A 15,680-nucleotide genomic window follows, 5' to 3' on the forward strand; every position below is an offset into this window, starting at 1 on the left:
ACTCATAGAATACCCGCATTTCACTGAGTGATGAGAGCTGGCCGTGACTTTCCCTCAGCAGTGGGGTCAAAGGGCATGGATGGTGCCTCGATGGAAGACAAGAACTGAAAATTGGTCAGCTCCTCAGTTCTATACTCATCAAACCCATGGACTAGTAGCAGGTATAGTTCAGAGAGGTTTTCTAATTTATTATTTAACCAACATTATAGATTCAGATAATATTTTCATTAATAAACTATTATTTTAGCAAATTATTCTCATATATCTATCTATCAGTTAATTCACTTTCTTGTTATTTTATTTCCTGATATTTGCATATTTTCAAACTTCAGGAAAATTTTATTCTCTAAGAAGCTCTTGGATATTGTCTAAAATAATTTGGCATTTGGTTCAAGATGGGACGACCTTACTGTATTTGTATAGAAATACAAATATCTTCAGATAGACAATGGAAAGACAATGGGGAGTGTCAGCAATGGGAGAGAGAATATTAAAATTTCTGGAAAGCTGAATATTGGTAGAGGAATTTTGGCACCATGACTATCAGAGCTACTAAGTGAGGATATATACTACTTCTGTTATATACACATAGAATGTTGAATACATATTTGAGTACATAGCTGAACTGAACTATAATAAGATGCTCTCAGTTTCAAATATAACCATAGTTGTTAATATTTATTAACATAATTGTTAATAATAATATTAACTCTATATTAAAATTGTTTTAATAATTTTGTTTACTATAAAGGATTTCATATATATAAGAAATCAATTTAACCATCACAGCAACCCTACAAAGTAATTACTATCAATATCTTCATTCTACCTATAAAAAAGCAAAACAATATATAGTTTAAATGACTTTCCAAAAGTCACTCAGTAAGTAGGTGAATACATGATGATTTGAACTCAATTTGACTTCCTCTAGAATATGAGTTATTGACCACTGTTCTGAGTTGTCTGTGCAAAGCCATGAAAAACAGAAGTTATAAGAGTTCTGAATTGTAAGGTTTAAATGAATTTTGAATTGTAATGTTTAACTCATATTAAAAAATTCGTAATTTTTATATTTCTGGACTAAGCTGTCTGTTTAGAAACATGAGACACATCACAAAGATCCTAAAACACATACTATAGAGAATTAATTCTTCTACTGTGTGATAATATTAAAAAATCCAATAGCATAAAGATTTGCACACATCACTACACAGTTGGAAAACACACATACACATGCACATATATAATAATACTAGAGACCCGACCACAAAAATTTGTGCACTTGTCAGAGTCCCTCAGCCCGGCCTGTGCCCTATCGCAGTCTGGGACCCCTCAGGGGATGTCCACCTGCTGGCTTAGGCTGGCTCCCCAGAAGATGGGGCCTAAGCTGGCAGTCAGATATCCCTCTGGCAGCCCAGGAGCCCTTGGGGGATGTCCACTTGCCAGCGGGGAGCAGGCCTAAGCTGCAGTTGGACATCCTTAGCACTGCTGAAGGAGGCGGGAGAGGCTCCCACCACCACCGCTGTGCTGGCAGCTGACAGCCTGGCTTGTGGCTGAGCAGAGCTCCCCCTGTGGGAGCTCACTGACCACCAGGGGGCAGCTCCTGCATTGAGCGTCTGCCCCCTGGTGGTCAGTGTGTGTCATAGTGACCAGTCATTCCCAGTCATTCTGCTGTTAGGGTCAATTGCACATTACCCTTTTATTATATAGGATTGCATATGCATATACTAGCTGCATACACATATAAAAACAGTAAAGAAAAAAATAATGAACTAAGCATTAAGCTTGAGAAGTCAGAAAATACTGAACCAATAAGGACATAGAGGAGAAACCAAGATGGCGGCATAGGTAAACACCGGAGTTTGCTGCCTCGAACAACCACTTCAAAAATACAACTAAAAGACGGAACGGACATCACCCAGAACCACAGGAAGGCTGGCTGAGGAGAGACTCTTCAACTAGAAGGAAAAACAACAGCATTACGAGGCTTAGAGGAGGCGCAGTGTGGAAAATTTAAAGGTACGGTGGTGCAGCGGTGCGCGCGCAAAGCGGGCTGGTGGCTGAGGGCGCGGTTGTGGTTTTCAATCAGTAGTGAGTCTCAGACTCTGGGCTACAGATCCGGGCGAGTCTCTAGGGACCCAGACTCAAACGGGAGAAGCGGGACTGTCTGGCTATGGTCCCTCCGAGGTTTGCAGCGGTTGCGGGGACAGAGAGGCAGAGCCCCTGGAGACGGACTGAGAGCAGCCATAGCTGCTCCCTCCCCCCACCCTGTTGAGCCCGCCCCGCCCAAGCCCTGCGCACAGCCATTTGCCAATCGCCTCAGGCAAAGGCTGATTAGCGCCTCCCCAGAGGACTGAAGTTTTCTACACAGCTGATTCCTACAGCCAGTCGGCCTGGTGGTCAAATCCCTCTAGTGTTAACTGCAACAATTAAGGCTTGGCTAGAACAAGACTGCGCACAAAGACCACAAGGGGGTGCACCAAGAAAGCATAAAAGATGCGGAGACAAAAAAACATGACAGAAATGGAGGATATGGAGCTAAGAATCGCAATTTTGAGGGCTTGCTATAAACTTGAGCAGAGCCTCACGAAAACTAATGAGACCCTCCATGCTACGATAAAGAAATTAGAAAGTAAGCATACACGGACTGAAATAAAGAATATTATACCCAATAGCAGACCAGAGGAGCACAAGAATCAAACCAAAGATTTGACAAAAAACACCCAACTGGAAAAGCAAAATGAAAAAAGAATCCGAAAGTGTGAAGATAGTGTAAGGAGCCTCTGGGACAGTTTCAAGCGGAATAATATCAGAATTATTGGGGTGCCAGAAGATGAGAGACAGCAAGATCTTGAAAACCTATTTCAAGAAATAATGGCAGAAAACTTCCCCCACCTGGTGAAAGAAATGGACTTACAGGTCCAAGAAGCGAAGAGAACCCCAAACAAAAGGAATCCAAGGAGGACCACACCAAGACACATCATCATTAAAATGCCAAGAGCAAAAGACAAAGAGAGAATCTTAAAAGCAGCAAGAGAAAGAGACTCAATTACCTACAAGGGAATACCCATACGACTGTCAGCTGATTTCTCAACAGAAACTTTGCAGGCAAGAAGGGAATGGCAAGAAATATTCAAAGTGCTGAATACCAAGAACCTACAACCAAGATTACTTTATCCAGCAAAGCTATCATTCAGAATTGAAGGTTAGATAAAGAGCTTCACAGACAAGGAAAAGCTAAAGGAGTTCATCACCACTAAACCAGTATTATACGAAATACTGAAAGGTATCCTTTAAGAAGAGGAAGAAGAAAAAGGTAAAGATACAAATTGTGAACAACAAACAAGCATCTATCAACAAGTGAATCTAAGAATCAAGTGAATAAATAATCTGATGTACAGAATGAACTGGTGATTATAATGAATCAGGGACATAGAAAGGGAATGGACTGACTATTCTTGGGGGGGAAAGGGGAATGTGAGATTCGGGAAGAGACTGGACAAAAATCGTGCACCTATGGATGAGGACAGTGGGTGGGGAGTGAGGGCGGAGGGTGGGGCGGGAACTGGAAGGAGGGGAGTTATGGGGGGGGGAGAGGAACAAATGTAATCTGAACAATAAAAATTTAATAAAAAAAAATAAGGACATAGAAAAATTAAAATACATATTAAAACTCAAAAATCAATGAGCTGTCATAAAAAAATAATAATTGAGCAGATCAAGAAATGCAAAAGTTGGTCTTTAAAAATACTAGTAGCAGATATTCACTAAGATTGAGTATGAAAAATAAGAATTAGTGGAAACATGATATTGGAGATAAAAATAGAGCATAAGTACAAATAAACATAAATACAGTAAAATTATAAAATTGTTTGCCATACATAATATAGATGAAATTCTAGAAAAGATAAATTAACAAAATTAATCCATGAAGAAATAAAAAGCTAAATATATCAGTAAACATTAAACATTATTTTTTGTTATATCTACTTGCAAAAAAGTTAACAGACATAAATAAATAAATAAATATCTTACAAAACCTCTAAGAAAGTCCTGAGCGTAACTTTATATAAATATTACCATATAATAAAAATAGAAGTAACCACTTTAAATTCTTTTATGGGACTAGTACAAAGCTGATACAAAACTAGAGAAGTGGAGGCAAAGTTAGAAAAACATAGGCTGATTCTCAGGAACATTGATGTAAAAACTCTAAATAAGGTGTCAGCAAAACAAATCCAGCCACATTTTCGTAATAACAATAATTTTTAGCCAGTTAGTATTTGCTCTGGGAATACTATAGTTATAGTTGAATAACAGAAATATTTATGCTTGCATTAGTGAAATTAAGAGATTAAAGAAAAAAACTATATTTTAAGATGTTTAGGAAAGCATTTAATAATATTCATAATTCATTAGTGATTTAAAATGAAACCTTAGATAAATGGGAAGAAAAGCAATTCCTGAATTAACAGCATGTACCTAATAAAAGTTTAATAGTAAAATAAGGATAGAGAAAAAACAATATGAGAAAATAAAGGGTGTCCCCTCAAAATATATATTAACACCTGATAGCTGAATTTTAAAAATGAAATGTATTTTAATAAAAATTGCCTTTATAATTATTCAAAGTATGTGTATACATTTTTGGGGAAAATATATATACATATCCTTATTGTCATAATAATAAAAGTCCAGGAGGCATCACAACTGAAATGACCAAACAACCGGTCACCATGAGGGGAACCTCTCCCCGCTAAGATCAGGAGCGTGTCCAGCCTGTAAACCCAACAGCAGACCCTTGCCAAGGCAAGGCCAGCCCAGTGATCCAGAGGGGGTCCCTGCTACAATCGGGGGACACATGGGTCTGCAAACCCAGGCAGCCCCTCGCCCAGGCCAGCATCGCGCCCTAGTGGAGACCACTGACATTATCAGGGGTGTGCCTGGCCTTCATACCGTTGGGGGACCCTCGCCCAGGCCAAGGCAGCGCTGGGAGCCAGGTGTATACTATGAAAATCTTGTAAAAATAAAGACCTGCTGGTGTTACAAGGTTCCAAGCACTGGCTGTCCCGCCCCCACAGCCACCCCACACAGAGCCCCAGGTGGGGCCTCAGGCAGAGCGGCTCTGGTGGGTGTGGGCCATGTGGCCCCAGGTCCCAGGCCCCGTGGGGTGGTCAGGTTTGGCTACAGTCGGTGTAGTGAGGCTGGTTAACTCTGCTGTGAAAACCAGCGGGGCTCCCGTGTGTTTGGGAGCAGCCTGTTTATGCCAGGACCTAGGTGTGCGGCGGCACACACGCCAGGGGCATGTGCTGGGAGCCTGGCACAGGCATCATATGAACATTTGTGTGTGAAAGGTGTGCACACACCTTTGTGTGCATAAATACCTCTGTTTCTCAGAAGCGTACCTGGAAAGGTGCTCTATCTGGAATAGGCAGTTTTCAAAATGCAATTCAGAGCAAGGGATCTGTAGCGAAAACACGCACACAAGAAAAGGTTTTTGATACTAAACACAAAGCTGTAATTGAAGTGTTTATGCCCAAATGTACTGTGAATCAAACATATGGCGATATTGATCATCTTGTAGGTGTTTTTAAAAGGTTTGGTTGATCACTTTTCATTTCACAAAAATAAAATAAAGTAACTAAGTGACTACTAAATATATACTTCTAAGGCAAAATAGTTTACCCACTTTGTGTACTTTTTTGCACATGTGTAGCACATCAAGGCTGTTTATAAAGTACTAGAGGCCCGGTGCACAAAAATTTGTCCCCTCTCAAAGTCTGGGACCCCTCGGGAGATAACGACCTGCTGGCTTAGGCCTGCTCCCAGGTGGCAGAGGGCACCTAAAATCTTCAGAAGGCAGGGTCAGGGGTCTTTTAAGACCTTTGTATAAGCTTAAGACATAAAAAAGCACTGACATTTTTAGCAGGGCGGATCGGGAGGTTGCAATGCCACCCTCAGTCACGCTCAGGGTAGGGCCGATTGGGGGGTTGGGGCACCGCCCCCTGTCACATTCAAGGCAGGGTCAATGGGGAGGTTGCGGCGCCACCCCGTCACCCACAGAGCAGGGCCGATAAGGGGGTTGGGGCGCTGCTCCCTGTCACTCACAGAGCAGGGCCGATCAGGGGGTTGGGGCGCTGCCCCCTGTCACTCACAGAGTAGGGCCGATAGGGGAGCTGGGGCACCGCCCCCTGTCACACACAGAGCAGGGTGGATCAGGGGGTTGGGGCGCTGCACCCTGTCACACTCAGGGCAGGGCCAATGGGGAGGTTATGGCTCTACCCTGTCACACACAGAGCAAGGCCCATGGAGGGGGGTTGGGGCGCCACCCTCTATTACCCACAGAGCAGGGCTGATCAAGGGGTTGGGGCACCGCCACTGTCACACTCAGGGCAGGGCCGATGGAGAGGTTATGGTTCTACCCTGTCACACACAGAGCAGGGCCGATCAGGGGGTTGGTGCGCTGCACCCTGTCACACATAGAGCCGCAGGGCAATCGGGGGATTGGGGAGCTCCCCCCCTATCAGGCACAGAGCAGGGCTGATCAGGGGGTTTGGGCGCTGCCCCCTGTCACGCTGATCCCAGTGCTGGGAGCCTCGCTGCTCCGCTGATCCCGGTGCCGGGAGGCATATTACCATTTTACTATATAGAATAGAGGCCTGGTGCACGGGTCGGGGCCGGCTGGTTTGCCCTGAAGGGTGTCCTGGATCAGGGTGGGGGTCCCCACTGGGGTGCCTGGCCAGGCTGGCTGAGGGGCTGAGGGCTGTTTTCCCGCTGGCAGTTGACTAAAAGCTCCCAACCGCTCCTTGTTTTCTTTTTTTTTTATTTTTTATTCTGGGCCAGCTTTAGCTCTGAGGCCTCGCTGCTGAAAACATGGATACAATGTTGCGGTCCGGGGCTGACTGAAGGCCGGTTTTGTTTAGCTTCTTATTTGCAACATAGTAATAGTTGCTTAGAGTTGCAACTCAGAGTCCGGCAAGTCAAGTCAGGCGGGGAACGTTGGAGTCCGAAGTTCCTGGAGGAAGCAAGCCTCCCTGCTCGCTTCAGTGTATGGCTGCCGGCCGCCATCTTGGCTGACAGTTAATTTGCATAAGGATACGCTGATTAGCCAATGGGAAGGGTAGCGGTCGTACGCCAATTACCATGTTTCTCTTTTATTAGTGTAGATAACTTGGATGATGTGACAATCTGGTTGAGGAAGGGGGTGGGGCCGGTTGTTTTTAAAAATCAGGCACCTCACAGCTTTTAAGACAAACGTGTTAACCTAAAATCTTCAGAAGGCAGGGTCAGGGGTCTTTTAAGACCTTTGTATAAGCTTAAGACATAAAAAAAGCAGCGACCTTTTTAGGATGTGGCCTGAAAGAAACCTGTTATTTTCAGTTATTACTGTCTTCAAAGTAAAATAACATTTTTGCAGCCTTTTTATATGAGGTGTTTTTTTTCATACTTTCATTACAATATTTGAAATAGGTGTTGTCATTATTTTAAAGGAATAGATTTTTCCCCTCAATGTCAGAGACCTAAATTTTCACACACACCCCAAAATGTTTATTTGATGTAACTTTTGCATCTGGACACCAGGTTGCCTAAGCTCAGTGATTAGACGGGTGCTTTTATAGCCAAGGTCAAAGGCTCTTTCCCCTGATTAGCCCTTGAGGTGGGAGCAGCCAGAGGCTCTCCTGACCAGCATAGGGGAAGGGGGGAGGGGCAGGAAAACCATTAGAGGAAAGGAGTGGGATTGGAAACTCCCTCCCAACCACTCTTAAAGGGAGTTGAAACGCTCTGAGCACCGGTGGTTGGTGGTCGGGTGGGTGGGTCAGCGAGCATGGCCGGAGGCGGGTGGGCAGGCCGCACATGGGGGGCAAAAGACTACCACTCACGCAATTTGCGCCTAAGCAACGTTACACCAAAGGACCAGGACCAGTCGACCAGTCGCTATGAATGTACACTGACCACCAGGGCCAGATGTTCAATGCAGGAACTGGGCCCTGGTGGTCAGTGTGCTACCACAGCCAACCTCCTGCGGCCAGCCCACTCCCTTGGTCCTTCCTGTGCCAGACAACCTCCTGCAGTCCCTCCCTCCGGCCAGTCGCTCCCCCGCTTCCGCCACCCAGATCACCTCGAATGGGGCTGGCCGGCCAACCTCCCACACTTCTCCCCCCTGCCCAGTGCTTCCCCCTTGCTGGTCCCTCCCCCCGGGCGGCTGGCCCTGATCCACATCTACTGGGGCTGGCTAACCCCCTGGTGTCCCTCCACCCAGCTGGTTCCTCCCCCTAGCTGTCCAGCCAACCTGCCATAGACCCTCTCCCTGGCTGACCTACCTCCCTTGGTCTCTCCCCCTGTTCCTCATCCTGGCTGGCAGGCGCTGATCAGCCCAGCCCTGATCTGATCTGGGCTAGAAGGCCCATATTGACCCTGATCACTGGACAAGCCATGCATGAATTCATGCACCGAGTCTCGAGTCTTTAAGTAAAATGTAAAAAATAACTGTATTAAATGGTGCATTAGATTCCAAGAAAATAAAATTAAAAGTAAAATTAAAATATCTGGAGCACAAAAAATCATTTACTCTACCGTTAATTCCCAGTATATTTATACGTCCTTCCATTATTGCTGGAATACATGGTTGGATTCATTGAAATATCTCACTTAAATTTTTTTTAAAATCATTTTTCATTAGATGGCATAGAATATTATATTGGTTTCAGGTGTATAGTCCAGTCATCAGACATTCCATAACTTATTAAATGATAATCCCAATAAATATCATTCCTATCTGACACCATGAATAGTTATTAGAATATCATTGAGCCCTGGCTGGTGTTTCTCAGTGGTTAGATGCAGGCTCAATTCTGGTCAAGGGCATGTACCTAGGTTGCAGGTTCATCTCTGGCCCTGGTCAGGGAGTATGTGGGAATCAACCAATCGATGGGACTATCTCACATTGATGTTTCTCTCTTTCTCTCTCTTTCCCTCTTATCCTCTCCTCCCCCCCTCTTCTACTCTCTCTAAAAGCAATGGAATAAAAAAATCCTCAGATGAGGATTTTTTAAAAAATGTTTAATATAATATTATTAACTATATCCCCTGCGCTGTACTTTACATCCCCATGACTATTCTGTAACAACCAGTTTGTACTTCCTAATCATTTCACCTTTTTCACCCATCCCCTAACCCCCCTCCCATCTAGAAACTGTCAAAATGTTCTCTATATCTATGAGTCTGTTTCTATTCTGCTTGATCATTTATTTTGTTATTTTAGATTCAATTTTTTTTTAAATATATTTTATTGATTTTTTACAGAGAGGAATGGAGAGAGATAGAAAGCTAGAAACATCAATGAGAGAGAAACATCGATCAGCTGCCTCCTGCACATCTCCTACTGGGGATGGGCCCGTAACCCAGGTACATGCCCTTGACCGGAATCGAACCTGGGACCTTTCAGTCCGCAGGCCAGCGCTCTATCCACTGAGCCAAACCGGTTTCGGCTAGATTCAATTTTTGATAAATATCTATTTATTGTCATTTTATTGTTCAGATATTTTTATCTTTTTTCTTCTTCTTCTTAAAGAAGGCCCTTTAATATTTTGCTTAATAGTGGTTTGGTGGTGGTGAACTCCTTTAGCTTTTTCTTATGTAAGAAGCACTTCACATGTCCTTCTATTCTAAATGATAGTTTTTCTGGATAGAGTAATCTTAGTTACAGTCATTGATTTTCGGCACTTTGAATATTTCTTGCCCATCCACTCTAGCCTGTAAGGTTTCTATTGCGAAATCATTAGACAGTCTTATGGGAGCTCCTTTGTAGGCAATGGATTGCTTTTCTCTTGCTGCTTTTAAGATTCTGTTTTTATCTTTAACCTTTGTCATTTTAATTATGATGTGTCTTGGTGGTCTCTTTGGTTTCATCTTGTTTTGGATGCTCTGTACTTCCTGGATTTGTATGTCAATTTCTTTCATCATGTTAGGGAATTTTTCTTTCATTATTTTTTCAAATAGGTTTTCAATTTCTTGCTGTCTCTCTTCTCCTTCCTGAACACCCATGATGTGAATGTCGGTACACTTGAAGTTGTCCTAGATGCTCCCTATTTTTATTTATTTATTTATTTATTTTCCTTTTGCTATTCTAATTGGGTGTTTTTTCCTTTTCATATTCTAAATTGCTGATATGATTCTCAGCTTCATCTATTCTACTGTTGATTCCCTGTAAATTATTTGTCATTTCAGTTGGCGTGTCATTAATTTCTGCTTAATTTTTGTTTTGTTTTTTAGTGTTTCTATGTGTTGTTTTTTTTCATGCTGTTGAAGTTCTTACTAAGTTCCTTGTACTCACTAAGTTTCTACAGCATTGCTTTGAATTCTGTATCTGATAGTTTGCTTGCCTCCATTCATTTAGTTCTTTTTCTGGATATTTCTCCTGTACTTTTACTTGTGACCTGTTTCTTTGTCTCCCCCTTTTTGGCTGCTTCTCTAGGTTTGTTTTTATGTTTTTGGTAGAGCTGAACTTAGTAGAATGGCCTTGTATAGTAGGTGTCATGTAGGGCCCAGTGGCACTGCCTCCACAGTAACCAAAGCCAGGTGCTCCAGGTACACCCCTGTTCAGTTATAGTTGAGCCTTGATTCCTATTGGTTGCCCCTTTGAGGACCAGCTGCCACTAGAACAGAGGAGCTGCTGTGCAGGAGGGGAACCTACAGAACAGGACTTGCTTCAGTGAGGCTTTGGTGCCCACTAAGTCTGCTGGTGATTGTGTCCCTTATGGAGTTGACAGGGCTGTAATCCAGTGTACTCTGAAGCTGTTTGCTGGGTACACTGGCTCTAGGGCAGTGGTTCTCAACCTTCTGGCCCTTTAAATACAGTTCCTCATGTTGTGACCCAACCATAAAATTATTTTCGTTGCTACTTCATAACTGTAATGTTGCTACTGTTATGAATCATAATGTGAATATCTGATAGGCAGGATGGTCTTAGGCGACCCCTGTGAAAGGGTTGTTCGACCACCAAAGGGGTCACGACCCACAGGTTAAACCGCTGTCCTACAGTCTCCCAAGAGGTGTAAAATCAGTGACTGTCTCTGCCCTTCCTTGGGCCACCCAGCACATGCTACAGAACAATCTGCAAACGGTTGCTACTAGTGCTGAGCTTGAAGGTGCTCAAGAGATGGCACATGTGAACCAAAGCCAACTTCTGCTAGTGCTGGGCCTGGGGTCATATAGAAAGTAGTACAGTGTGTGCAGAGGCCTGATGCTGCTTATTTGAGAGTTTTTAGGAGTATCTGAAGCATGAGGCAAGAGAAGACACATTTATGAAAAAGCCACTGGAAATGACATGGGGGAGGTGGGGCCTAAAGTTGAATGCAGTGAGGAAAAGGGAATCACCAGGGCAGGGCAGACTGTGACAGGTTGATGGAGATCCAGGTATGGTGCCTGCAGGCTCTCTGGAAGGGGTCTCAGAAAAGGAACAATGTCTTCTGCCAGCACTTCTACAGGCAGAAAGCTGCCTGCCACCTCTCACTCTGGTGCCAGTCTATTCATTTCCTTCCTGTAGGTCCCTAGTGATTTACAAGCTGTTGTCCCAGTGCTGGAATTCAGAACCAGTGAGTCCAAGTAGGGTTACTCACAGTCCCTTTAGAAAGAACTGCTTGGGACTCCAGAAGCCCTCCATCTCATTCAGCCACAATCTCCCCTGGTCTTCATAGCCAGAAATAATGGGCACTTCTCCTCTTGCCAGTGGAATCCTGGGCTGCAGGTCATAGTATGCTTCTCAGCGGGGACCTCTGCAGAACAGATATCCTTCCTGATTTATATCTGCTGAATGTGGGAATGCGACCAGCTTGTTCTGTGTCTCTCCTCCTCCTACCAGTCTTGATGTGGCTTCTACTTTAAATTCCTAGTTGTAGGATTTTCATTCAGCTAGATTTCAAGTAGCTCTGAATGATGCTTGTTCTGTAGTTTAGTTGGAATTTTGATGTGGTTGTGGGAGGATTTGAGTACCACATTTACTTATGCCACCATCTTGATCAGAGTTCCTTATTGAAACCTCACAGAATTAATAATAAATTCCCCACATTTGCAAGAATTTTGATAAATATATAACATTAATACCATTTTCTAATCAAAAGACATACAAGTAGAAATTATTTTGCTTTTTAAGCTTCTATTTGCAAAAGCAACAAATCTTACAAGGTACTTAAAGAAAATTATAAACAAATAGTTACAAGGTATATATGGGAAACTACTTTAAGAAATTATTGAGTGACATAGACGAAAATTTAACTAGCATGAGGGATATGCCACATCATTAATAAGAAGACAAATAAATGTAATATTTTTAATTTTTTACCCAAATTAATCTATAAACACAACAGAATACCAAAGAAAATCTTACCAGGTATTTTTTTGAACCTGAAAAGTTATTTATAATCTTTGTTTAGAAGGTCAAGTAGTAAGACTATCTAAGAAAAAATAATTAAAAAGTGTTTGGGAGATTGCCTGAACACAAATCATGAAATCTATTTGGCACATGGGTAGACAAATAGATACATAAAAAAGCTAGAAATGAACAATATAAAATATGTCATGTTGCAGAGGTAAAATAATGAGTGATTCAAGATATTATTTTATAGAAATGCACACACACACACACACATACACACACACACATTCACACAAACACACACATATTGTACCTGAAGCCATACACAAAAGAATATACCAGATGTAGTAAAGACCTAAATGTAAATAGCAAATCTTTCAAGTTATTAGGAAAAAAAATATAGAAAAATATATTTATGATATTTTGCTAGGGAAAATTTTCAACAAGATTCAGAAAGCACATTGCCTAAAGAAACAGATGAATAAATTGAATATAAAATGTTAGTGCACTGTGTATAATTTTAGACTTTGTGGTGATGGTACCATGAATGTAGGTATATTTTTAAACTCATCAAAAGATTTACATTAAATAAATGCAATGTTTAAACTACTGGCCCAGCCCATGAAATTTGTAAGCAGGTGCGGTCCCTAGGCCTGGCTTGCGATCAGGGCCATCTTCCCTGGCTGCTCCCAGCCAGCCCCGCCCCTCACCACCATCCACCCCCAGTTCCCCATTTTCCATCAGGTAATGGGAGCCTGCCAGCAGGTGGGAGGAACTGAGAGGTCTGCCATTCCACCTGCTTGTCAGGTCCGCCCCTGCCATGGGCTGCTCTCTGTGTGTGGGTGACTGGTGGGGCGGGGACCTTGGCCTGGCACCACCCGCATCCCCTGTCACCCATCCCTGGTTCCCCCTTTGCCATTGGGCGATTGGAGCCTGCCGCCAGGGAAAGAGATCGAGAGATGGTCAGTGCACCTCATATTGACTGGTTGAGCAGTCATTCTGGTCATTCATTCTGCCATTAGGATCAATTTGCATATTGACCTTTTATTATATAGGAGAGAGGCCTGGTGCATGGTTGGGGGCTAACCAGCCTGCCCTGATAGGGTTCTGGATAGGGGTGGGGACCCCACTGGGGGGAGGGGTCAGCTGGGGTGAGGAGTCATGAGGGGTTTTAAGGACAGCCACACCCTCAATTGGGGTGGGGCTCTCCACTGGGGGGCATGGCCAAGATGAGGGATTTGCAGGCCAGCCATGTTCCTAATTGGGGTGGGGGTCCCCGCTGGGGGGTGGGGCTGGCTGGGGCTGAAATGCTCCCTCAGCATGTTGCTACTCATTGGTGTATGGCCCTGGCTTGTAGGGAATCCTCATGTGAAATCCTTAAGGCATTTCAGAAATAAATGAATAAATATAAATGTATACAGGAAGCGATATACCTGCAATTTCTGCTTTCTTTCCACAAGCCTCCCTGCGCCAAGGATCACAAGATTGTGCTACATACTGAATTGGGTAATTAATGTAAAAATAAAAACACACTGAGAGCCCTAGCTTGTTTGGCTCAGCGGATAGAGCCTTGGCCTGCGGACTGAAGGGTCCCAGGTTCGATTCCGGTCAAGGGCATGTACCTGGGTTGCGGGCACATCCCCAGTAGGGGGCGTGCAAGAGGAAGCTGAATCCAGGTAGCTGAATCAATGTTTCTCTCTCATTGATGTTTCTAACTCTCTATCCCTCTCCCTTTCCCTTCCTCTCTGTAAAAATCAATAAAATATATTTAAAAAAAACACATTGAGAAAAGTCTTACATTAAAATCTACACGATGGATTTTATCATGATGAAAAAATAAAGTTAACAATTAGCCTACAACACAACAAGGAACTGGTGGTCCACATGTCAAAATATAAGTTTGCTTTTAATAGTAAACTGTAATATTATAGCTCATAATATTTAATTTAGATATTTCCTGCATGTATACAGACTCATACACACACTGAATGTTTTAGTAACTCTGGGTAACTATTCTCTTAAAAAACCAAGGTAATATTCCCATCAGTATTTTTAGTAAATAAATTGATAACTTTGAAAGAATAATAGGCATTTTGTTATTAGTCTATCTTCCATCAACCATATCTATGAAATAAATTGGTTATGTTGAGTTTATTATGGGATGAGCAATTAAACATGTGCTTACAAAGAGCAGTGACTCTTTAGGCCTTCCTGTGCTCCTCTGTCTTCAGTTTTAACATCCTCCATATTTCATCTATGGCTTTCTTAATTAATTTCTCCTTAGCACTTACCACACTCTCACACTATCCCAGTCACATATTGGTTTCACCTTTCTCTTCTCACCTTGAATGTGAAGCCATAAGGCAAGGGTCCATTGGCTGTGTTGACTGAACGCCTGGAGCCTAGACCAGTGTCTAACATGGAGAAGGTCACCCAGATATATTTGCTAAGAGAATGAATAAGATGGAGGAGGATTCTCACAAGAGAGAAATTTAACTAGATAACCTGCAAATAACTAACATTGGCTATTTAATTTAGAAATATTTAAATTTAAAAATATTAATAACAAATAATAACATTGTGTGCTCACAACTTGCTATGCAATTTCCACATTTTATTCACTTAATGTTCAAAGGTGTGTAGGTATGTACTATTACTTATTTTACCAATAGAGGAACCAAAAGCATGGGAAAATGCAATACCTTGCCCAAGAAAGGAAGTTTAAAATGCTATCAGACATCTTATTCCAGACTCTGAGTTATTAGACTCTACAGCAGGGGTCCTCAAACTTTTTAAACAGGGGGCCAGTTCACTGTCCCTCAGACCATTGGAGGGCCGGACTATAGTTTTAAAAAAACTATGAACAAATTCCTATGCACACTGTACATATCTTATTTTGAAGTAAAAAAACAAAATGGGAACAAATATAATATTTGTATTTGCATGTGGCCCGCGGTCCTTGTTTGAGGACCCCTGTTCTACAGTATCCCACAAAACAGAATCATCTGAAAAGAAAGTGTTAGATAAGAAAATATTTGATCTGGTGGAAAATATTTTCACTCCTAACAGCAGAGCTGCTTCTCAGAAACACACAGCTCCTAGAACATAGCACATCTGCAGGATGGAGACACGGATCACAATGGTTCAACTTCTCCAAATGCTATAGATTGAATGTACGTGTCCCTCCAATACTCAGATGTTGAAAACCTAAGGCCCAAGGTGACAGTATTAGGAGTTGAGGACTTTAGCAGTTGAATTGATCATGAGGGCAAAAGCCTCATGAATGGGATTCACGCCCTTAAGTCAG

Source organism: Myotis lucifugus, unplaced genomic scaffold (assembly GCF_000147115.1).
Source record: "Myotis lucifugus unplaced genomic scaffold, Myoluc2.0 scaffold_361, whole genome shotgun sequence".
NCBI classification, from domain to species: domain Eukaryota; kingdom Metazoa; phylum Chordata; class Mammalia; order Chiroptera; family Vespertilionidae; genus Myotis; species Myotis lucifugus.